General features: G+C 44.9%; 1 protein-coding gene across 2 annotated transcripts in view; it reads left to right on the forward strand.

The window, feature by feature from the left end:
• Positions 1 to 8968: 8968 nt before the first annotated feature.
• PRLR (prolactin receptor) overlaps positions 8969 to 27013 on the forward strand; it is a 46839-nt gene continuing 28794 nt past the window's right edge. The window contains exon 1 of one of the 2 annotated variants that reach the window (XM_056546675.1): positions 8969 to 9207. The gene's annotated coding sequence lies outside the window, so the exon portion shown is untranslated. Of the gene's footprint in view, positions 9208 to 13699; positions 13826 to 27013 lie in introns of those variants that run through there. The other variant, XM_056546684.1, reaches the window with a different exon arrangement.

Here is a 27013-nt window from a genome sequence, read left to right on the forward strand (position 1 = left end):
TATACTGTATATAATGTGAGGGGTGGACTCACTTATGGGATATACTTTATATATAATGTGAGGGGTGGACTCACTTAGGGTATATACTGTATATAATGTGAGGGGTGGAGTCACTTATGGGAGATACTGTATATATAATGTGAGGGATGGACTCACTTATGGGATATACTGTATATATAATGTGAGGGGTGGACTCACTTAGGGTATATACTGTATATAATGTGAGGGGTGGACTCACTATGTGACCTACTGTTTATGTATCTCAGCTTTCCAAAAACAGATGTAACTCAGAAAAGAAACGCTTAGATTTTTTCGGGATGATTTATGTTTTAGAGGAAATGTTTTGAGTCTATAAAATGATAAGGATTGTTGTGCAATACTTTCTAATTTTTTTCGTTCTTTTTATTTTTTTTATAGCGCTATAAAGCTGCCAGCACTTTCTGAATACAAACAGATGTAGCAGAGTTTAGTTTGTCATCTGGCACAACTGATTGGGACATCACATGCTATTGGGGTAGGTTCACATTGCTCTATAACCTCCGGTCCCTAGAACGTGATGCTGACATATACTGTGGCAGAGAGCAGCAGGTGCCATTCTTTTCAGTGGCCCAAGTGAAAAGCAGAGTTCGGGCAGAGTTGCTATTTCAACCAGACTGGAGAATGCAGAAGGTGGGTTAACACGTGTATCACAGTAGTAATAAGAATGTTAAAAGGGGTACTCCACTGCCTGAGCGTATGGAAATTTTGTTCCAAACACTGGGTGCGGGTTGGGGGGGTCGTAACATCACGGTCACGCCCCTTAAGATGTCACACCCCGCCCCATCAATGCAAGTCTATGGGAGGGGGCGTGGCAGCCACCATGCCCCCTCCCATAGACTTGCATCGAGGAGGCGTGACGTGACATGACGAGGGGCGTATAGTGCCAGTGATGTATAGTGCGGTAGACACTCTCATGGCAATCCCAAGGTGCATTTAGGCATGTAGACGTGGTCAAGACAATGTGCTGAAGTTCAATCCGATCATCAGAATGGGGAAGAAATTGGATTTAACCCCTTCCCGCTATATGACGTATGCATACGTCACGAGCGGGCTCCTGCGATAAAACGCGGGGTCACGCGATGACCCCGCGTCATACTGCGTCGGTCCCGGCGGCTATCAATGGCCGGGGACCGCGGCTAATACTGGACATCACTGATCGCGGTGATGCTCGGTATTAACCCTTCAGATGCGGCAATCAAAGTTGATCGCTGCGTCGAAAGTGAAAGTAAACTTTGTTGGTTAACTGAGTGGAGCTGTTCGGAACAGCTTATAGGACAGCTGGAGGGTCCCTACCTGCCTCCTCGCTGTCCGATCGCCGAAGGACTGCTCTGTGCCTGAGATCCAGGCAGGAGCAGTTGAGCGGCGATAACACTGATCAATGCCCGGCTATTGCCAAGCAGTGACCTGTGTAGAAGATCAGTGTGTGCAGTGTTCTAGTCCCCTTTGGGAGCTATAACATTGCTAAAAAAAAAAAAAAAAAAGTGACAATAAAGTGTTAATAAAGATCATTTAACCCCTTCCATAATAAAAGTCAGAATCACCCCCCAAAACAGTGTAAATAAACATATGTGGTATCGCCGCGTGTGTAAATGTCCGAACTATAAAAATATAATAGTAATTAAAGGGGTACTCCGGTGAAAACCTTTTTTCTTTTAAATCAACTGGTGGCAGAAAGTTAAACATATTTGTAAATTACTTCTATTAAAAAATCTTAATCCTTCCTGTACTTATTAGCTGCTGAATACTACAGAGGAAATGATTTTGTTTTTGGAATGCTCTCTGATGACAACACGACCACAGTTCTCTCTGCTGACATTATTATAATAATAATGACACTTTATTTATTGTTGTCCTTAGTGGGCTTTGAACCCAAGTGCTAACCACTGAGCCACCATGCTGCCCTTAGCATACATCTGCTCTGCACGGTTGCTAAAATGGACAGAGATGTCAGCAGAGAGCGCTGTGCTCGTGATGTCATCAGTGTTCCAAAAAGAAAGGAATTTCCTCTGTAGCATTCAGCAGCTAATAAGTACTGGAAGGATTAAGATTTTTTAATAGAAGTAATTTAAAAATATGTTTAACTTTCTGCCACCAGTTGATTTAAAAGAAAAAAGGTTTTCACCGGAGTACCCCTTTAAACAGCACGGTCAATGGCGTACACATAAAAAAAAATTCCAGAGTCCAAAATAGTGTATTTTTGGTCACTTTTTAAACCATAAAAAAGTGAATAAAAAGCAATCAAAAAGTCAGATCAAAACTAAAATTATACCAATAAAAACTTCAGATCACGGTGCAAAAACTGAGCCCTCATACTTCCCCATATGAGGAAGAATAAAAAAGTTATAGGGGTCAGAAGATGACATTTTTATACGTATGCATTTTCCTGCATGTAGTTATGATTTTTTCCAGAAGTGCGACAAAATCAAACCTATATAAGTAGGGGATCATTTTAATCATATGGACCTACAGAATAAAGAGAAGGTGGAATTGTTACCGGAAAATGCACTGCGTAGGAACGGAAGCCCCCAAAATTTAGAATGGCATTTGTTCTTCAGTTTTGTCGCACAATGATTTTTTTTCCGTTTCGCCGTGGATATTTTGGTAAAATGACTAATGTCACTGCAAAGTAGAATTGGTGGTGCAAAAAATAAGCCATAATATGGATTTTTAGGTGCAAAATTGAAAGCGTTATGATTTTTAAAACGTAAGGAGGAAAAAATGAAAGTGCAAAAACTGAAAATACCCTGCGTCATTAAAGGGGTTCTCCGGTGCTTACACATCTTTTCCCCTATCCAAAGGATAGATGATAAGATGCCTGATCGCGGGAGTCCCGCCGCTGGGGACCCCCGGGATCATGCATGCGGCACCCCATTTGTAATCAGGCCCGGTGGTCGCCTGTAATCAGTCCCGGAGCAAACACGCTCCGGGGACTGATTACAAACAGGGTGCCGCGTGCATGATCCCGGGGGTCCCCAGCGGCGGGACTCCCGCGATCAGGCATCTTATCCCCTATCCTTTGGATAGGGGAAAAGATGTGTAAGCACCAGAGAACCCCTTTAAGGGGTGAACGTGGCATGGTTGTTGGTGCCAGACGGGCCGGTCAGAATATTTCACAAAGTGCTGATTTACTGGGATTTACTGGGGTCGGACTGATTACAAACAGTGCGCCGCGTGCATGATCCCAGGAGTCCCCAGCAGCAGGACACCCGCGATCAGGCATCTTATCCCCTATCCTTTGGATAGGGGAAAAGATGTGTAAGCACCGGAGAACCCCTTTAATGACGCAGGGTATTTTCCGTTTTTGCATTTTCATTTTTTCCTCATCACCGGTCAGAATATTTCACAAAGTGCTGATTTACTGGGATTTTCACGCACAACCATCTCTAGGATTTACAGAGAATGGTCCAAAAGAACAAATATGCAGTGAGAGGCAGAGGAGAATGGGCAGACTGGTTCGAGATGACAGAACCAAACTAAAATGATCACTCGCAACAACCAAGGTATGTAGAATACCTTGCACAACACGTCCAACCTTGCAGGAGATGGGCTACAGCAGAAGAAGACAACACCGGGGGCCACTCTTGTCAGCTAAGAACAGGAAACTGAGGCTACAATTCACACAGGCACCAAAACTGGAAGATGGAAGAACGTTTTCTGGTCTGATGAGTCTCCTTTCCAGCTGTAATATTCAGATGTCTGGGTCAGAATTAGGTGTAAACAACATAAAGCCTGGATCCATCGTGCCTTGTATCAGATTCAGGCTGGTGGTGGTGTATTAGGGGGGGCATTTTCTGGGCACTTTGGGCCCCTTAGTACCAATTGATCCTGGTATAAACACCACAGCCTACCTGAGTATTGTTACTGACCATGTCCATCCCTTTATGACCACAGTGGACCCATCTTCTGATGATACTTCCCGCAGGATAATGTCCCATGTCACATGACCTCATCTCATACAGGACAATGAGGTCACATGACATCATCTCATACAGGACAATGAGGTCACATGACATCATTTGATACAGGACAATGAGGTCACATGACTCCAATGGCCTCCACAGTCACCAGATCTCATACAATAGATCAATGCTGGGATGATTCTCATCATGGATCCGACAAATCTACACCAACTGTGTGATGTCATCATGTCTATATGGATGAACTGTGTGATGTCATCATGTCTATATAGAGGAACTGTGTGATGTCATCATGTCCATATGGAGGAACTGTGTGATGTCATCATGTCCATATGGAGGAACTGTGTGATGTCATCATGTCTATATGGAGGAACTGTGTGATATAATCATGTCCATATGGAGGAACTGTGTGATGTCATCATGTCTATATGGATGAACTGTGTGATGTCATCATGTCTATATAGAGGAACTGTGTGATGTCATCATGTCCATATGGAGGAACTGTGTGATGTCATCATGTCCATATGCAGGAACTGTGTGATGTCATCATGTCCATATGAAGGAACTGATGTCATCATGTCCATATGGAGGAACTGTGTGATGTCATCATGTCTATATAGAGGAACTGTGTGATGTCATCATGTCCATATGCAGGAACTGTGTGATGTCATCATGTCCATATGGAGGAACTGTGTGATGTCATCATGTCCATATGAAGGAACTGTGTGATGTCATCATGTCCATATAGAGGAATTTTGTGATGTCATCATGTCCATATGGAGGAAGTGTGTGATGTCATCATGTCTATATGTAGGAAGTGTGTGATGTCATCATGTCCATTTGGAGGAACTGTGTGATGTCCTCATGTCCATATGGAGGAACTGTGTGATGTCATCATGTCTACATGGAGGAAGTGTGTGATGTCATCATGTCCACATGGAGGAACTGTGTGATTTCCTCATGTACATATGAGAAACTGTGTGATGACATCATGTCTATATGGAGGAACTTTGTGATGTCATCATGTCCATATGCAGGAATTGTGTGATGTCATCATGTCCATATGGAGGAACTGTGTGATTTCATCATGTACATATGAGAAACTGTGTGATGACATCATGTCTATATAGAGGAAGTGTGTGATGTCATCATGTCCATATGGAGGAACTGTGTGATGTCATCATGTCCATATGGAGGAAGTGTGTGATGTCATCATGTCTATATGGAGGAACTGTGTGATCTCATCATGTCCATATGGAGGAACTGTGTGATGTCATCATGTCTATATGAAGGAACTGTGTGATGTCATCATGTACGTACGGAGGAACTGTGTGATGTCATCATGATCATATGGAGGAACTGTGTGATGTCATAATGTCTATATTGAAGAACTGTGTGATGTCATCATGTCCATATGGAGGAACTGTATGATGTCATCATGTCCATATGGAGGAACTGTATGATGTCATCATGTCCATTTGGAGGAACTGTGGGATGTCATCATGTCTATATGGAGGAACTGTGTGATGTCATCATTTCCGTACGGAGGAACTGTGTGATGTCATCATGTCCATATGGAGGAACTGTGTGATGTCATCATGTCTATATAGAGGAACTGTGTGATGTCATCATGTCCATATGGAGGAAGTGTGTGATGTCATCATGTCCATATAGAGGAACTGTGTGATGTCATGTCCATATGGAGGAACTGTGTGATGTCATCATGTCCATATGGAGGAACTGTATGATGTCATCATGTCCATATGGAGGAACTGTATGATGTCATCATGTCCATTTGGAGGAACTGTGGGATGTCATCATGTCCATATGGAGGAACTGTATGATGTCATCATGTCCATTTGGAGGAACTGTGGGATGTCATCATGTCTATATGGAGGAACTGTGTGATGTCATCATTTCCGTACGGAGGAACTGTGTGATGTCATCATGTCCATATGGAGGAACTGTGTGATGTCATCATGTCTATATAGAGGAACTGTGTGATGTCATCATGTCCATATGGAGGAAGTGTGTGATGTCATCATGTCTATATAGAGGAACTGTGTGATGTCATCATGTCCGTACGGAGGAACTGTGTGATGTTATCATGTCCATACGGAGGAACTGTGTGATGTCATCATGTCTATATAGAGGAACTGTGTGATGTCATGTCCATATGGAGGATCTGTGTGATGTCATCATGTCTATATAGAGGAACTGTGTGATGTCATGTCCATATGGAGGAACTGTGTGATGTCATCATGTCCATATGGAGGAGCTGTGGGATGTCATCATGTCTATATGGAGGAACTGTGTGATGGCATCATGTCCATATGGAGGAACTGTGTGATGCCATAATGTTCATATGGAGGAACTGTGTGATGTCATCATGTCCATATGGAGGAACTGTGTGATGTCATCATGTCTATATGGAGGAATTGTGTGATGTCATCATGTCCATGTAGAGGAACTGTGTGATGTCGTCATGTCCATATGGAGGAACTGTGTGATGTCATCATGTCCATATGGTGGAACTGTGTGATGTCGTCATGTCCATATAGAGGAAATTTGTGATGTCATCATGTCTATATGGAGGAACTGTGTGATGTCATCATGTCCATTTGGAGGAAGTGTGTGATGTCATCATGTACATATGGAGGAACTGTGTGATGTCATCATGTCCATATGGAGGAACTGTGTGATTTCATCATGTACATATGAGAAACTGTGTGACATCATGTCTATATGAAGAAACTGTGTGATGTCATCATGTCTATATGGAGGAACTGTGTGATGTCATCATGTCCATATGGAGGAACTGTGTGATTTCATCATGTACATATGAGAAACTGTGTGATGACATCATGTCTATATAGAGGAAGTATGTGATGTAATCATGTCCATATGGAGGAACTGTGTGATGTCATCATGTCCATTTGGAGGAACTGTGTGATGTCATCATGTCCGTATGGAGGAACTGTGTGATGTCATCATGTCCATATGGAGGAACTGTGTGATGTCATCATGTCTATATGGAGGAACTGTATGATGTCATCATGTCCATATGGAGGAACTGTGTGATGTCATCATGTCTATATGAAGGAACTGTGTGATGTCATCATGTCCATACGGAGGAACTGTGTGATGTCATCATGTCCATATGGAGGAACTGTGTGATGTCATCATGTCCATATGGAGGAATTGTGCGATGTCATCATGTACATATGTAGGAACTGTGTGATGTCATCATGTCAATATGGAGGAACTGTGCAATGTCATCATGTCCATATAGAGGAATTGTGCAATGTCATCATGTCCATTTGGAGGAACTGTGTGATGTCATCATGTCCATATGGAGGAACTGTGTGATGTCATCATGTCCATATGGAGGAACTGTGTGATGTCATCATGTACATATGGAGGAACTGTGTGATGTCATCATGTCCATATGAAGGAACTGTGTGATGTCATCATGTCCATATGGAGGAACTGTGTGATGTCATCATGTCCATTTGGAGGAATTGTGTGATGTCATAATGTCCATATGGAGGAACTGTGTGATGTCATCATGTACATATGGAGGAACTGTGTGATGTCATCATGTACATATGGAGGAACTGTGTGATGTCATCATGTCCATATGGAGGAACTGTGTGATGTCATCATGTCCATATGGAGGAACTGTGTGATGTCATCATGTCCATATGGAGGAACTGTGAGATGTCATCATGTCCATATGGAGGAACTGTGTGATGTCATCATGTCCATATGGAGGAACTGTGTGATGTCATCATGTCCATATGGAGGAACTGTGAGATGTCATCATGTCCATATGGAGGAACTGTGTGATGTCATCATGTCCATATGGAGGAACTGTGTGATGTCATCATGTCCATATGGAGGAACTGTGTAATGTCATCGTGTCCATATGGAGGAACTGTGTGATGTCATCATGTCCATATGGAGGAACTGTGTAATGTCATCGTGTCCATATGGAGGAACTGTGTGATGTCATCATGTCCATATGGAGGAACTGTGTGATGTCATCATGTCCATATGGAGGAACTGTGTGATGTCATCATGTCCATATGGAGGAACTGTGTGATGTCATCATGTCCATATGGAGGAACTGTGTGATGTCATCATGTCCATATGGAGGAACTGTGAGATGTCATCATGTCCATATGGAGGAAATGTGTGATGTCATCATGTCCATATGGAGGAACTGTGTGATGTCATCATGTCTATATAGAGGAACTGTGTGATGTCATCATGTCCATATGGAAGAACTGTGTGATGTCATCATGTCCATATGGAAGAACTGTGTGATGTCATCATGTCCATATGGAGCAAAATCTCTGAGGACTGTTTCCAGCACCTTAGGACTAGCAAGTTGTACCTAATAAAGTGGCCAGTGAGTGTAGGTCTTTTATACATTTAAAACTTATTTTCTATTTGTTGATTTCTTTTTTGCCGGTTCTACAGTTTTTACGCAGCTTTAACAAAAAATGAACCTATGTTTCAAACGTAAATCACAAAAAAAAAAAAGAAACATATAAAATAAAAGCTTCCGCAACATGGAGCCCCATGGGTCTTGTGTTGGCGTATATACATTTGTGGCGTCCATCAGACATACGTGTGTGGCACAGATGTGAACGGAGCCTCGGTGGGTGCAGATGTAGCAGAGCCAGGTTTTGTCATTTTCTACGCTGCACCACATTCCAAGGAATAAGCTGGGAAGCCTAATATGTGCAGAATGCCCAGACAATGTGTCCAAAGTGACACGACAAACTCAACTCTGCTACGTCGTGTAAGAAAACCAGAAGAAACCTATGGGCAGTAAGTGCCCCTTGTTTTACCACCGCTCCCCAGTGCAGCTGGCATTAGGCTCAGCCCTGTGTAAATCACAATGTGTCAGTACATTTCCCCTCCCAAGGAGGAGCAGAGGGGTGGGCCAGGTTCTGCTGGCAGCTGTGACGTCCCCATCATGGGCAGGGACAGCAGTCAAGAGAAGGGAAGCCTTTTAAATATAAGAAGAGCCAGGAGGAAACTGGGAATCGTGCTGGAATACTGCTGGGCACAGGGCAAGGAGGGCACAGGAGGCTCCCACCATACAGCACAGTCTGGATTGGATTGTACAGGACAAAACCCTTCATGGTGAACCCTGGGAATATGGGGGATACAGAACAGGACCCTGCCTGGGATAATGCGGGAAGGCACGGAAAGTGTTGCCCTCTGCTGCTATGGACAGGTAATGGCATACCCTACCTATGGCGCATAATGCCCCCCCTGGCGCAAGAGCCCTGGCGCAATCTTACACAGAGAAATGTAGCCGAGCTGGATTTGTCATTTAACTCTTCGCGATCAAATGGTCCGAACAGTGGGAATCTTGGCTCTGCTATATATGTAGGCTGTCATTTAAGCTATTGTGTATGTGTATATATATGTGTGTGTGTGTGTATACATATATATATATATATATCTATATATATATATATATTATATATTACTATTCTCAATAGTAACATTTTATCACAAGACATCTCTTCGCACTTCATTATACTGTGAGATTCCAAGGATCCGGGGAAGTCATGACATGAATATATATATATATATATATATAGGGAGGCTGCAGCAGTATACAGATGCATAGTGGCTGTATACTTATACTACTGATACATAGTAACAGAACATTCCCCACGACAGCAATCCCTTAAAGCAGTGTTTTCCAAACAGTGTGTCTCCAGCTGCTGCAAAACTACAACTCCCAGCATGGCCGGACAGCCTTCGACAGCTTTCGGAGTTGTAGTTTTGCAACAGCTGGAGACACACTGTTTGGAAAACACTGCCTGGTACTGGTCTCCAAACTGTGGACCTTCAGATGTTGCAAAACTACAACTCCCAGTATGCCCGCACAGCCGCTGGCTGTCCGGGCATGCTGGGAGTTGTAGTTTTGCAACAGCTGGAGACACACTGTTTGGAAAACACTACCTTAAGGTAGCGGGCTCTCAACCGTGGACCTTCAGATGTTGCAAAAGTACAACTCCCAGCATGACCTCACAGCCTTCGGCTGTCCGGGCATGCTGGGAGTTGTAGTTTTGCAACATCTGGAGGTCCACAGTTTGGAGACCACTACCCTATAGTGACAAGAGTTCAGATTAGATTCTTACATTTTATATATATATATATATATATATATATATATATGATAAAAGTGCTGCAATTAAAGGGGGCACTTGTAACCTAGCAACAACAGTAGTGTTGATAGAAAGTTGATCAATTTAAATTAATTTATGCGCCAAATCTTTAACCGGACACGCAACATTTTATCATCGTTTGCATGTCAGTTTGTTCCCCTCCAGCTGTTGTAAAACGACATGATGATAGGAGTTGTAGTTTTTGCAACAGCAACACTTCGTTGCAGATTCTGACCGATTTGCCGGAAAGCGTAGCGCAACGGGGCACCGTAATGTGCCCTATTAAAGTCAATGGGGTCTGAGTGCACCAGTTATGCGACAGGCTCAGGGTTTAAAGGGATTGGGATTAGTGGCCTGTACCCCTACACTGGAATTAGTGGCATGCACCCCTATACTAGGATAAGTGGCATGCACCCCTATACTAGGATAAGTGGCATGCACCGCTACACTAGGATAAGTGGCATGCACCCCTATATTAGGATAAGTGGCATGCACCCCTATACTAGGATAAGTGGCATGCACCCCTATACTAGGATTAGTAGCGTGCACTCCTATACTACGAGTAGTAGCGTGCACTCCTATACTAGGATTAGTGGCATGCACCGCTACACTAGGATTAGTGGCATGCACCCCTATACTAGGATTAGTGGCATGCACCCCTATACTAGGATAAGTGGCATGCACCGCTACACTAGGATAAGTGGCATGCACCCCTATATTAGGATTAGTGGCATGCACCCCTATATTAGGATAAGTGGCATGCACCCCTATACTAGGATAAGTGGCATGCACCCCTATATTAGGATAAGTGGCATGCACTCCTATACTACGATTAGTAGCGTGCACTCCTATACTAGGATAAGTGGCATGCACCGCTACACTAGGATAAGTGGCATGCACCCCTATATTAGGATAAGTGGCATGCACCCCTATATTAGGATTAGTAGCGTGCACTCCTATACTACGATTAGTAGCGCGCACTCCTATACTAGGATAAGTGGCATGCACCGCTACACTAGGATAAGTGGAATGCACCACTACACTAGGATTAGTGGCATGCACCCCTATACTAGGATTAGTGGCATGCACCCCTATTCTAGGGTAAGTGGCATGTACCCCTATACTAGGATTAGTGGCATGCACCCCTATACTAGGGTAAGTGGCATGTACCCCTATACTAGGATTAGTGGCATGCACCCCTATACTAGGGTAAGTGGCATGTACCCCTATACTAGGATAAGTGGCATGCACCCCTACACTGGGACTGATGGTCTGTGCTCCCACATTGGGATTGGTGGTCTGTGCCCTTTTGTTGGAATCAATGCCCTATACCCCTCAGATTAAGGATAATGCTCCACACCTCTCAGATTGGGATTGGTAGTCTTCACCCATTTTTTAGGGAGCAGTGACCTGCATTGCCATACTGGGACTAGTTTTCTGCACCCTCCATTTTAGTATCAGTACCCTGTGCCCCAGATTAGGGCTAATGGTCTGCACCCCTAAATTAGAATCCCTGGTCTGTTCTCTGTTGGCATCAGATTGTAAATAATAGTCTGCACCCTTTGTTGGGGATTGGTAGTCTGCACCCTTGGGGATTGGTAGTCTGCACCCTTGATTGTGGATTGGTAGTCTGCACCCTTGGTTGGGGATTGGTAGTCTGCACCCTTGGGGATTGGTAGTCTGCACCCTTGGTTGGGGATTGGTAGTCTGCACCCTTGGGGATTGGTAGTCTGCACCCTTGATTGTGGATTGGTAGTCTGCACCCTTGGTTGGGGATTGGTGGTCTGCACCCTAGGTTGGGGATTGGTGGTCTGCACCCTTGATTGGGGATTGGTAGTCTGCACCCTAGGTTGGGGATTGGTGGTCTGCACCCCTGGTTGGGGATTGGCAGTCTGCACCCTTGATTGGGGATTGGTAGTCTGCACCCTTGGTTGGGGATTGGCAGTCTGCACCCTTGGGGATCGGTAGTGTGCATCCTTGGTTGGGGATTGGTAGTCTGCACCCTTGGGGATTGGTAGTCTGCACCCTTGGTTGGGGATTGGTAGTCTGCACCCTTGGGGATTGGTAGTCTGCACCCTTGGTTGGGGATTGGTAGTCTGCACCCTTGGTTGGGGATTGGTGGTCTGCACCCTTGGTTGGGGATTGGTAGTCTGCACCCTTGGTTGGGGATTGGTGGTCTGCACCCTTGGGGATTGCTAATCTGCACCCTTGGGGATTGCTAATCTGCACCCTTGGGGATTGGTAGTCTGCACCCTTGGTTGGGGATTGGTGGTCTGCACCCTTGGTTGGGGATTGGTGGTCTGCACCCTTGGTTGGGGATTGGTGGTCTGCACCCTTGGGGATTGCTAGCCTGCACCCTTGGGGATTGCTAATCTGCACCCTTGGGGATTGGTAGTCTGCACCCTTGGGGATCGGTAGTCTGCACCCTTGGTTGGGGATTGGTAGTCTGCACCCTTGGGGATTGGTAGTCTGCACCCTTGGTTGGGGATTGGTAGTCTGCACCCTTGGTTGGGGATTGGTAGTCTGCACCCTTGGTTGGGGATTGGTAGTCTGCACCCTTGGTTGGGGATTGGTAGTCTGCACCCTTGGTTGGAGATTGGTAGTCTGCACCCTTTGCAGAGCTTCATATTAGTTTTAGTACATTGCATCCCCAGGTTATGACTATTGGAGTACATCCTGTAAGATTAAGGCCCCCTTTATATGGGATTGTAGCCCACTGCCCCAAAAATGGGATCAGATTATTACACCTCAGGATTAGAACAGGTCAGATTAGTATTAGACGACTGCGCCTCCACATTTGGTTGTATGGATTGTGGACCTCATATTGGAATTAGAGTTCTGCAATGTCCAGACTGAGCTACGAGGCCGGTGCCTCCAGATTGCATTGGAAATTACCCTTCCTTAAGACTAAAACAAGTGTGAATTGGGTTCGGAATGTAAATTGACGATGCGAACGTGAGCGAATGTAAACAGACCGGATCTGCCACTCTCCGGACTGAAAGAATCTTTTAATTACGGAGAGAGGACTCCTCTATTTTAGGGACGGGGTGATACACCCTCTAATCATAAAGGCGCTCAGCCCAAAGATGACAATCAGCAGAGATATGAGAAAGGCAGCTGCCATTCAGGAATATGGGAAAGCTGGGTGATCACCCCTGGGATTAGCCACCGTCACCACCCACAAGCCAGCATCGGTCGGGCAGTATTAAAGGGATTCACGTAAGAAGATGATTTCCCCAACATGTGTTAAAAAGTTGACTTTAAGTAGTAAATTCTCTTTAATTCACGAAAGCGCCAAAATTGAAGCCTTATGGCGATATCTCATTTATTAGGTGTTTTACTGTAGAAAGCGACACTTTGTACGTCACTAACTTTACCATATGGTGCACAGCACCTGACAGGAGCAGGAAAGATGGGGTTAACAGGGGAATATACTATGCAATGGGAATATACTAGTGTCTTTGGCGCCACCCAGAGGCCGGTCGAGGTCTAGCACCGGTACAAGTGACAGAAACTCGCACTCGGCTATTCCGTACGCCTTCGGCCTGATCAGGTGACTGTCCTATAGGATGGCCGGGAAGGAGTGACGGGCGTTCTGCCCCAGTCCGTCACCGAGGGGGTTTTCGCTTTCATGCCATCCACACCGATTAACCCTCAAGAGGATAAAGACCAGTAAGTAACACGAATATGACCGGCGCGGCAGCGGCTTTGTCATTCTGCCAGTAGTCTGTAAGGAAACGAGGCGGAGAAGTGGAATTAAGCTAATACTGTATGGCTCCGGGGGAGGAGGGGTAGACATGAATGTACAGATGTAGTAGAGCCGAGTTTGTCATTTGGCACCATTCCTCAATATCGTGATGAGACACTGCCCGTTTTACATAGTAATGTTTTAAGGCAACTTTAGAATGTTTAAGATTAACAATTGGGTAAATTTAAGGCAATGGGGGGGGGGGGGGCGGGGTTGAACCAGGACCCCTTTTCGATCTCGTCATTATTGCGGAGGAACCCCCCAGGTTCAGCTAGTCAAGGCACTATGATGCGTCTACAGATACATTTCAGTGGATATCCCTATTCGGGGTACTGATTTTCATTGAGGAGACAGAGGGGTAGGAAGTCGTACACGCAATGCACCATGGGAAAAAAGTATGCAAATTAGCTCTCTTCCAAAAGGAAGAAAACTGTCTATATATATCTCCAGTCATGTTTCAAGTCTCTTTTCTTGGTCGGGGGCACAGACTTGTCAGGGCTGTAGAGAAGCTAATTTGCGCAGTGTCTGTCCCTTTAAGGCAGTGTTTTCCAACCAGTGTGCCTCCAGCTGTTGCAAAACTACAACTCCCAGCATGCCCGGACAGCCTTCGGCTGTCCTGGCATGCTGGGAGTTGTAGTTTTGCAACAGCTGGAGGCACGCTGGTTGGGAAACAATGCTTTAAGGACTTCAGAAGAATATGCAGTATTAATTTCATACCTTAAAAAGGGTTACTCCGCCCCTAGACACCTTACCCCCTAAAATGTCTGATTATGGGGGAGGGATGGCAGGGGTCCCATCGGCCAAACCCCCGCGATCAAACATCTTATCCCTTTGGATAGGGTGGATAAGATGTTTAGGGGCGGAGAGCCTCTTTAAAGGAGTACTCTGGTGCAGAGTATTCCTGCTCCATCCTGCCCGGGCTGCAAAAAAATGAAAATAAACCATCTCTCACCTTCCTGGGTTCCCGTGGAGCGCCACTACAGCTGATCGGTCCTCCGGTCCATCCTCTTCATACTTCCGTGTGAACGAAGCGTCACATGGCGCTCATCCTATTATGGGCTGAGGCTGAACATCGCGGCTGCCGGCGATAGGCTGAGCGCCATGTTACGCTTCGTTCACACGGAAGTATGAAGAGGATGGACCGGAGGACCGATCAGCTGTAGTGGCGCTCCGCGGGAACCCAGGAAGGTGAGTGATGGTTTACTTTCATTTTTTTTTTGCAGCCCGGGCAGAACAGAGGTGGCTCAAATTTATGGAATATTAGTACACCAGTGTAGAATCAGCTTTAAAGGGTACCTCTCATCAAAAAAACTTTTGATATATTATAGATTAATGTATGCAGAATAACTTTACAATTGCATGTTATTAAAAAATATGCTTCTTTCTATTTAATTTTCCACTTTGAAGAAATGACCACTAGGGGTCTCCCTACCAGTCCTGGCAGCAAGCATTTCAGACTCATGCTGGAGTCCTAAACACTACGAGCTGCCAGTCTGCTTTGTTCACAAAGGAAAACAGTCAGAGCTGCCAGCCTGCTTTGTTCACAGCCTGTTTGGCTGTGAACAAAGCAGGCTGGCAGCTCTGAGTGTTTAGGACTCCAGCATGAGTCAGAAATGCTTGCTGACAGGACTGATCGGGAAAAACACAATAGAAAGAAGCATATTTTTCATTAACATGCTATTGGAAAGTTATTCAACATTCATTAATCTAAAATATATCAAAAGTTTATTTGATGAGAGGTACCCTTTAAATACAACTTTGGTCTTGTACAGAGGTAGCAGTGCTGTCATTTTCAAACTTAGCTCTGCTACATCTGTACTGCCATTTTTTATTTTTTAGAACTGCAAACTTTCCACTTCCTTCTATAAAGTCTGATCCTTAAAGAGTACCTGTCAGTAAATAAAGTTTTCTAAACTACTACTGGAGGTCCGCAGGTTGAGGACCACTGTCCTAGACCTAGACTCTAGTGTTGGGTGCGAATATATAATATTGCGAATATAGCACTATATATTCGCAATTACGAATATTCACATTTTTTTATTCACAGTACACATCAGTTATCATCCCTCCCTGCTTCCAGCTTGTGGTGTAAACAAGGCTCCAATTCTAGTTACTGTGTCAGAGCGGCGGGCGCCCCCAAAATTTGTGTATGCAAATTTTTGCGCATATTGATCCCTCCCTTCTTTTAGCTCTCTCATCACGCGATATTGCGCATGCGAATTTTATGGCACATAGTAAAAAAAAGACCGCGAATATTGCGAATATGCATATTGTGCGAATATATGACAAATATTCGTCCATATGTTCACGAAATATCGCGAATTCGAATATGGCCTATGCCGCTCAACACTACTAGACTGGTCTCTATGGCATCTGATAGCTTCCTTACACCTACACCTGACAGACTTAGCTCTTCAGCTCTGCTGCATCTAATAGCTCCTTTTATAAGCCACATCGGAAAAACTACTGCTTGGCTTCAAACCTACATTTGAGAAGCTCGGCTCTGCTGCATCTGACAGCTTCCCTAGAACTCTTCCCTGACTTTGCAGCTCTGCTGCATTCGACAGCTTTCAAGCTACAGCTGACAAACTTGGCTCTGCTGCATCTGACAGCTCTTCTAGAAACTGCATCCATCAAATTCAGTCATGCTTCATCTAACAGCTGGCCTAGAACTGGCTTCTGAGAAACTTTGCTTCGCTTCATCTGACAGTTCTTGCGGACCTACTGAGAATCTACAACCTACATTCTGCAGCATCTGACAGTTCTTGCGGACCTACTGAGAGCCTACAACCTACACTCTGCAGCATCTGACAGTTCTTGCGGACCTACTGAGAATCTACAACCTACACTCTGCAGCATCTGACAGTTCTTGCGGACCTACTGAGAATCTACAACCTACACTCTGCAGCATCTGACAGTTCTTGCGGACCTACTGAGAGCCTACAACCTATACTCTGCAGCATCTGACAGTTCTTGCGGACCTACTGAGAATCTACAACCTACACTCTGCAGCATCGGACAGCTGCTTTACAACCGACATCTAATGAACTCAACTCTGCTGCATCTCACAACACTCCTTTCCCAGGTTCAGGCTCTTGTTTTTTTCTTGAGCCTGCATGGTTTATTACTTTTCCCTTTATAGTATTAAAGGGGTACTCCGGTGCTTAAACATCTTATCCCCTATCCAAAGGATAGGGGATAAGATGCCTGATCGCGGGAGTCCCGCAGCTGGGGACCCCCAGGATCATGCACGCGGCTCCCCGTTTATAATCAGTGCCCGGAGCGTGTTCGCTCCGGGACTGATTACCGGTGACCGCAGGGCCGGCGGCGTGTGACGTCACGCCTCCACCCCCGTGTGACGTCACGCTCCGCCCCTCAATGCAAGCCAACAGGAGGGGGCGTGATAGCTATCACGCCCCCTCCTGTCGGCTTGCGTTGAGGGGCGGAGCGTGACGTTACACGGGGCGGAGGCGTGACGTCACACGCCGCCCGCCCTGCGGTCGACCATAATCAGACGCGGAGCGAACACGCTCCGGGCACTGATTATAAACGGGGTGCCGCGTGCATGATCCCGGGCGTCCCCAGCTGCGGGACCCCCGCGATCAGGCATCTTATCCCCTATCCTTTGGATAGGGGATAAGATGTTTAAGCACCGGAGAACCCCTTTAAAGGGGTACTCTGGTGGAAAACTTTTTTTTTTTTTTTTAATCAACTGGTGCCAGAAAGTTAAACAGATTTTTGAATTACTTCTATTAAAAAAATTTAATCCTTCCAGTACATATTAGCTGCTGAATACTACAGAGGAGGTTATTTTCTTTTTGGAACACAGAGCTGTCTGCTGACATCATGACCACAGAGCTCTCTGCTGACATCTCTGTCCATTTTAAGAACTGTCCAGAGTAGGAGAAAATCCCCATAGCAAACATATGCTGCTCTGGACAGTTCCTAAAATGGACAGAGATGTCAGCAGAGAGCACTGTGCTCGTGATATCAGCAGAGACCTCTGTGTTCCAAAAAGAAAATAATTTACTCTGTAGTATTCAGCAGCCAATAAGTACTGGAAGGATTAAGATTTTTTAATAGAAGTAATTTACAAATCTGTTTAACTTTCTGGCACCAGTTGATTTATAAAAAAAAAAAAAAAGGTTTTCCATCGGGGTACCTCTTTAAGGTTTTATCTGACTTGTTTTTTACTTGCAACTGTTTTTTTAAACCAGCTGTGCACCTGGTTTCTGGCGCTGATACCGGAGCAGGCTTCTATCTGCTACGCCGGTTTGCGCAGCCCCAGAGCTCCGCGAAACCGGATGCGCATCGTCTGGCGACTTCCGTTTTCACCGCGGTCACTACTGTGCCGCTCTCCCGTTCCCCGGTATTTTCACTGTGCATGTTTGCGTGGCTCTGACCGCGAAACCGGGAGTGTCTCATCTGACGACTTCCGGTTCCGACCCGGTCTCCGTGCCGCTGTTGCGCCATTCTTTTCTAACTACCTGTCACCCCTTATGCTTCTCCTCCCTGCGAGGACTTGGCTCTACATTTCTTAGCTGAAATTGAACATTTTGTTTATTAATATTTTCTCCAGCAGCGAGGACATTTCCGGGGGCGTGGCCTATTTGGATTTGGCACCTCCTGCTCTATTTTAGGCAGCATCAGTCTGCTTACAGGCCTCTTGCTGCCTGGTCTGCTAGAGTTTATTGCTCTAGTGTTATTCCTTGCTGCTGGTGCATTTCTTTGCTAGGTAGTTTCTGTGGTCAGAGCACAACAGGCTCAGCTGTTGGATTTATATTTCTAATTATTTTTCTATTTTTCCAGAGAAATGTCTACCCCACGTAGCAGTGATCCTTATTCCGGAGGTCACAAAACTACTTCCAAGAGGGCCCATCTTCTAGATGCCTATGAATATATTAGGTGTCCTGGTTGCCGTCCACCTCCTAATCCGTCTCAACCTACAGTCCAGGATATGTTTGTCTGGATGAAGGAATTCATGGGGAACTCCATCAATAAGATTAAAAGCTCTCTCTCCACGAAAAGGATTTCCGCTAGCCCTACCTCTACGCTTGAGGATTCTGTTATGTCCATTGGTGACCGGTCGGAGCAGTAGTAGTTACTCTATCTCTTTTTCCGGTGGAGATTACTCCGTTCCATCCGATCATGCGATCAGGATGTTGACCGGGGGGAAGCCTCAACGTCCACCTCTAGATGGCCCTGGGCTTTTAAAGTGGATGAATCGCTTAAAAAATTAATGGTTTCCGTATGGAAACATCCTGATAAACCTCCCGTTCTTACTAGAAGATTTAAGTTAATGTATCCGCTTCCTGAGCGTGAATCAGAATCCTGGGTTCCTCCTCATAAGGTCGACATGGCGGTCACTAAATTGTCCAAAAGGGTTGAATACCCTGCTGATGACGGCAGTAATCTTCAGGATCCCTTGGACAGGAAGGTGGATTCGTTGCTAAGACGCAATTATTCTGCAGCTTCTGCCTCTGCTGATGTCGCTATAGCCTCTTCTGAAGTTGCTAGTAACGCTAAGGAACGTATTCTCCGCATACAGTGGGATATTGAGGGGAATGTCGCCAGAGAAGATATTCTGTACTCATTCAAGACACTTCTCCTTAGTTTGGCCTTTCTCTGTGAGGCGTCCCAACAACATCTCAGGCTGGCCACAAAATCTATGGGCCTTTCGTCTGCAAGTAGACGTCCGTTGTGGTTATGCCCCTGGATGGCGGATAACGCTTCTAAGCTTATTCCAGGATAAATCTGATTTTCCTTCAAAGGTGCACTATGAAAGAGGTAGTAGCCTCAGATCCTTCTCTTTCTACATTACTTCAATTCCTTCAGGATGGCCTTGACAAGGGTCTTAGCCCATCCACTTTAAAAGTGCAAGTTTCAGCACTTTCTGCCTCTTTAGGCAGATCTTTGTCTCAAGTAGCCCTAATCAGAAGGTTCCTGAAAAGAGCTGAAAGACTTAAAGGGTAGCCCCCCACCCACGCTACGGCACTAGCCCGTTCACTCCCCCCGCGCCCCGCATACCCCGTTCCCTCATTACACTTGCAGTTACTGCAGAGTCCGGCAGCGGGCGTGCAGGGACAGCGGAGGCAACGAGGCGGCGGCGTCGATGTGCGGGAGGAGTGGCCTCCCAGCCAGTGACCGGGGAGCCAATGCGCTCGCTCCCGCCTGTCTGATTGACAGGCAGGGAGCGAGTGCAGCCTAACTGAAAAAGGACTGATTGCCACTCCAAAATCAGTCCTATTTCAGTGGCCGGTTTTTAAATGTAAATTAAACCTTTTTAATGAAAAAATAATAATAATAAAAGTATATTAGAGATATGTTGTAGTACATAAGTACTACAACATATCATAAAAATAAAGTTGGTGACAGTGCCCATTTAAGCCTAGTGTTCTCAAACCTATTCCCCAATGGGATTTGTCCTCTGTCCTTAAAGGGGTACTCAGGTGAAAACCTTTTTTTCTTTTATATCAAATGTGGCAGAAAGTTAAACATATTTGTAAATTACTTTTATAAAAAAAATCTTAATCCTTCCAGTACTTATTAGCTGTTGAATGCTACAGAGGAAATTCCTTTCTTTTTGGAACACTGATGACTTCATGACCACAGTGCTCTCTGCTGACATCTCTGTCCATTTTAGCAACCATGCATAGCAGTGGTATGCTAAGCAGCATGGTGGCTCAGTGGTTAGCACTGCTGCCTTGAAGTGCTGGGGACCTGGGTTCAAATCCCACTAAGGACAGCAACAATTATTATTATTATAATAACGTCAACAGAGAGAACTGTGGTCATGATGACATCAGAGAGCAATCCAAAAAGAAAAGAATTTCCTCTGTAGTATTCAGCAGCTAATAAGTACAGGAAGGATTAAGATTTTTTAATAGAAGTAATTTACAAATCTGTTTAACTTTCTGCCACCAGTTGATTTCAAAGAAAAAAGGTTTTCACCGGAGTACCCCTTTAAGGGGTTATGCTCTCACCTCTTTGAACCTTTTGGAAGAGGTCGACTTTAGGTATTTATCCCTTTAAAGTCAACTTTTTATTGGCCATATCCTAAGCCAAAAGGATTGGCGAGCTTCAGGCCCTTTCGGCTTTTGAGCCTTACAGGCTTTTTCTCCAAGACAGAGTCTTGTTGACATATTTTCCTACCTTTGTTCCCAAAAGTTCCAACCTTTTCTAATATCAGGTCATATCTCTACCAGTTTTGTGTCCTAATCCATCCTCTCCCGGGGTAAGTTGCAAATCATACCTTGGACATTTCAAGAGTCCTCAGAATTTGCATCTCAAGAACTGGAGAATTCAGAAGATCTGAGAACCTTCTAGTCTCTTTTTCAGGGAGGAAGAACACAGATCTTAAAGGGGTACTCCGCTACTCAGCGTTTGAAACAAACTGTTCCAAACGCTGGAGGCATGCAGGGAGGGGGCGGTGCGTGATGTCATGAGGGGGCGGGGCTATGACGTCACGAGCTCGTGGCGCCAGCTCCGGTGGTCACAACAGTTTGTTCCAAACACTGAGCAGCGGAGTACCCCTTTAAAGCCTCTAAACCTTCTCTGAGTAGATGGGTCAAAGGCTTTTGTAGCCCAGGAGTTAACGCCTCCTTCTTTTGTCACTGCTCATTCTACCCGGGCAGTCGCTACCTCTTTTGCTAAGAGAGAAAAGCTGTTCCTCTGTAACAAATTTGCGCTGCTGCCTCCTGGAGCACGCATAATACGTTTATTAATCATTACAGGGTTAACGCCAAACGTTCGGGCAATCCATCCTAAGTGCTGCTCTTCCTTAGTCCCTCCCTATTTGTGATTGTTGCTTGCTAAGTCCCCACTTGTGCTGCTGGTTAGGACGACAGGGAAGCGTTAATATTTAACGTAAATTTGTTTTCCCTTAGTCCTAATAGCAGCACACAAATATCCTGCCCTTTTTTCTTTCTCGTTATTAAGCAACATGGCCCTAGGGAGGGGGCCTTTTATAGGGGGCGTTATTAGTTTAATTACTTGGGCGGAATTCAAATTTCCACCTTCCTGCCAGCTTCACAGGGGCAGGAGAGGTTTACTATGGGGATTTACTTGTACTCTGGACAGTTCCTGACACGGACAGAGGTGTCAGCAGAGAGCACTGTGGACAGACTGGAAAGAACTACACAACTCCTCTGTAGTATTCAGCAACTGATAAGTACTGAAAGGATTAAAATGTTTAAATAGAATTAATTTACAAATCTGTGTAACTTTCTGACACCAGTTGATTAAAAAAAAATGTTTTCCACAGGAGTTCCCCTTTAAAGGGGGAAATTACCTGTGAAGGTGGTGTGATGAGCTGCCTTGAATATTCCTTTTCCCAGAATGCCCATGGAGTGCTAATGGCCTTTGATTCTCCACACACCATGGGGTTCCTCCCTAATACCCAAGTAGGATACTTACCCAATATATATACACAGTGATCCCTTAACTTACAATGGCCTCAACATACAATAGTTTCAACATATAATGGTCTTTTCTGGACCATTGTAACTTGAATCCAGACACAACATACAATATACACAACATACAATATACACAATACATAACATACAATATACACAACATACAACATACACAACACACAATATACACAACACACAATATACACAACATACAATATACACAACATACACAACACACAATATACACAACATACAATGCTACAGACAGTCCAGATCTGCGAAACTGAAGGGCATGCACTGAATCCCAGTCTGGTAGCGCCCCCTACAGTACAGGGAGGTATTACATGTTCTGTACTACTCTTTACCTGTATTACTGAAATGTATGCACTGCCTGGTGTCTGGTAGCGCCCCCTACAGTACAGGGAGGTATTACATGTTCTGTACTACTCTTTACCTGTATTACTGAAGTGTATGCACTGACTGGTGTCTAGTAGCGCCCCCTACAGTACAGGGAGATATTACATGTTCTGTACTACTCTTTACCTGTATTACTGAAGTGTATGCACTGGCTGGTGTCTGGTAGCGCCCCCTACAGTACAGGGAGGTACTACATGTTCTATACTCTTTACCTGTATTACTGAAGTGCATGCACTGACTGGTGTCTGGGAGCGCCTCCTACAGTACAGGGAGGTATTACATGTTCTGTACTACTCTTTACCTGTATTACTGAAGTGTATGCACTGACTGGTGTCTGGTAGCGCCCCCTACAGTACAGGGAGGTATTACATGTTCTGTACTACTCTTTACCTGTATTACTGAAGTGTATGCACTGGCTGGTGTCTGGTAGTGCCCCCTACAGTACAGGGAGGTATTACATGTTCTGTACTACTCTTTACCTGTATTACTGAAGTGTATGCACTGACTGGTGTCTGGTAGCGCTCCCTACAGTACAGAGAGGTATTACATGTTCTGTACTACTCTTTACCTGTATTACTGAAGTGTATGCACTGACTGGTGTCTGGTAGCACCCCCTACAGTACAGGGAGGAATTACATGTTCTGTACTACTCTTTACCTGTATTACTGAAGTGTATGCACTGACTGGTGTCTGGTAGCGCCCCCTACAGTACAGGGAGGTATTACATGTTCTGTACTACTCTTTACCTGTATTACTGAAGTGTATGCACTGACTGGTGTCTGGTAGCGCCCCCTACAGTACAGGGAGGTATTACATGTGCTGTACTACTCTTTACCTGTATTACTGAAGTGTATGCACTGACTGGTGTCTGGTAGTGTTGCTCGCGAATATTCGCAATTCGAATATTATTCGCGAATATCGCATATTCGCGAATTCGCGAATTTCGCGAATATAGCGCTATATATTCGTAATTACGAATATTTGTTTTTTTTTTCTTACAGTACACATCACAGTGATCATCCCTCTCTGCTTCCAGCTTGTGTGGTGTAAAGAAGGCTCTAATACTACTGTGTGAGACTGGCGTGCGAAAATTCGCATATGCTAATGTTCGCATATGTGAATTTTCGCGTGTGCTAATTTTGTATATGCTAATTTTCCCATGTGTTAATTTTCGCATACGCGAATTTTCGCATGTGCGAAAATAAAACGAGAATATAACGAATATGCGAATATTCGCGAATATATGACGAATATTCGTCCATATATTCGCGAATATTCGCGAATTCGAATATGGCCTATGCCGCTCAACACTAGTGTCTGGTAGCACCCCCCTACAGTACAGGGAGGTATTACATGTGCTGTACTACTCTTTACCTGTATTACTGAAGTGTATGCACTGACTGGTGTCTGGTAGCGCCCCCTACAGTACAGGGAGGTATTACATGTTCTGTACTACTCTTTACCTGTATTACTGAAGTGCATGCACTGACTGGTGTCTGGTATCGCCCGCCTACAGTACAGGAAGGTACTACATGTTCTATACTCTTTACCTGTATTACTGAAGTGCATGCACTGACTGGTGTCTGGTATCGCCCGCCTACAGTACAGGAAGGTATTACATGTTCTGTACTACTCTTTACCTGTATTACTGAAGTGTATGCACTGACTGGTGTCTGGTAGCGCCCCCTAGAGTACAGGGAGGTATTACATGTTCTGTACTACTCTTTACCTGTATTACTGAAGTGTATGCACTGACTGGTGTCTGGTAGCGCCCCCTACAGTACAGGGAGGTATTACATGTTCTGAACTTCTCTTTACCTATGCCGGGGTTAGCTGCTCCATGTTACTTTTTTTTAGGACATTGGGGAAGATTTATCAAAACCTGTCCAGAGGAAAAGTTGCTGTGTCGCTCATAGCAACCAATCAGATCGCTTCTTTCATTTTTAACAAAGCCTCTGCAAAATGAAAGAAGCGATCTGATTGGTTGCTATGGGCAACTGGATAACTTTTCCTTTGCACTGGTTTTGATAAATCTCCCCCATTGTGTTCTGTACAGGACCCTGAAGAAGCTCCTGTCCTCTACATAGACAGTGATTACAGCTCCCAGCAGATCTTTATTACTTTTATATATAAGGATTCGCTTTATCTGTATTAGTTATCTAATTATTGTTCTTTAATCCTCACTTTTTCCTAATTTTGGATGACATTTTGGGGCTTCAGAACCAATTACCAGGTTTCCATAGAGTTATGGGGGGAGATTTATCAAAACCTGTGGAGAGGCAAAGTTGACCAGTTGCCCATAGCAACCAATCAGATCGCTTCTTTCATTTTGCAGAGGCCTTGTTTAGAATGAAAGAAGCGATCTGATTGGTTGCTATGGGCAACTGGTCAACTTTGCCTCTCCACAGGTTTTGATAAATCTCTCCCCATGGTCTCAACATACAATGGTCTCAACATACAATGGTCGTCCTGGAACCAATTAATATTGTAACTTAAGGGACCACTATATATATATATGTATAAATAATAGCATAAATATAGAGGAAATTAGGAGCCATCTTTATAAAGGACAATGCTGAATGTAAGGCCTAACAGTGCACAATATACCGTCAGCTCCTTGTACACAACAGCTCACGTCTGCAGAACAAACCTAATCCTGTTCTCCGCACTGCTGCACAGGAGGAGCCGACTGTTCTTACACAGGAGGAGGGAGAACTCTCTAAGACATTCGCTGATCTCCAGTTACACACTTGGCTTGTCACTGTCCCTCTTAGTCCCTGCAGTCCACTCACCCAGATGGATAGGCCTCATGGCAGCCAGTCTGCCACTACCCGCTGCCGGGCCTAGTACCCCTGGCCTAGCGTCTCTCTCAGGCCTCGCTGCACAGCTCAGGCTCCCCCTGTCTTGGACCTCAGACCCCCTGATGACACCGCGGCTCTGCTCAGCTACACTCAGACTGTCTGCGTCTCTATGCCTCAGACCACAGCCCCCTCACCCCTACAGCCTCGCTGGGACTAGGGTTGCCACCCTGCCGATATTTATCCAACCAATCCTCCAACTCCCAGAATGATGCACCATGACCTATAACAGTGTTTCCCAACCAGAGTGCCTCCAGCTGTTGCAAAACTACAACTCCCAGCATGCCCGGACAGCCGTTGCAACAGCTGGAGGCACCCTCGTCAGAAAACACTGGTCTATTGCATGGAATGGAGCATAGGTGTGTTTTAATGGGTGAGGTGGCTGATGTGTGTGTGTGTGGGGGGGGGGGGGGGGAGGAAGTGACCTCTCACTTACAAACAAGGAATCATGGGATTTATAGTTTGAGGGGATGAACTCCAACAGTTCACAAAAAGCTAGCCACAGTGTTATGGTAATCTCACAGCATAGCCATTTAACCCCAAAACAAGTACAGATCCTTCCTAAGCATGTCCATTACTGTCTGCCAGGTACGTACTAAAATCACCTTATGGTGGAGAACCCCTTTAAATCTTTCTGTTTTGATACGGAAAATATAAAGAGTCGCTTGGTTAAGCCCTATCATAGAATAAATGCAAAATAAGGCGACTGTATGAAGGGCCGCTCTGACTTGAGTAAAAAAAGAAAAAATCTTTTTTTTATTAGAGTCACGTCTTTAAAAAGAGACTGTGGTAATCTGATTTAACTTTATTTCCATGCTGTGTCTCAGCTGTGAGCGGAAAAGCAGTTTGTAACCAATAACTAATTCTGCAGCGCCCCCTGGTGTACATAACATTTTCTTTAGTGAACTCGTTGATTGGGGCAGAAAAAAATAGCATATATAACAATAGCGAATATAAAGCAACAGCACTAAAACATCCAAACTGGACGATGCATATGATGAAATATTGTGACTACCTAGCAGCATACATCACTATTTACGGTATTTTTGCTTTAGTCCTCAGAGTTTTGCCATGTGTGGAGGTCTGATCACATGAGTGCAACAGATCAACGCTGGGGGGCGGGGAGGATTTAGGGACTTCAGCAATGACTGCCAGCTGACTTCTCATGAACTGCATAATGACATCATCACCTCTGGGATTCTCCTGTAAGCTCACATACCCCTCCCCTCCCAGCTCTCTGTATACTGCTGCTGCTATCTCTATGGGATCAGGATATATAGTAGTTATACACCTCCCCTTCAGCTCTATCTGTATACTGGTGCTGCTATCTTTACGGTATCAGGATATATAGTAGTTATACACCTCCCCTCCAGCTCTATGGGATTAGGATATATAATTGCTATACACCTCCCCTTCAGCT

Source organism: Hyla sarda, chromosome 1, assembly GCF_029499605.1.
Source record: "Hyla sarda isolate aHylSar1 chromosome 1, aHylSar1.hap1, whole genome shotgun sequence".
In the NCBI taxonomy this organism is placed as follows: domain Eukaryota; kingdom Metazoa; phylum Chordata; class Amphibia; order Anura; family Hylidae; genus Hyla; species Hyla sarda.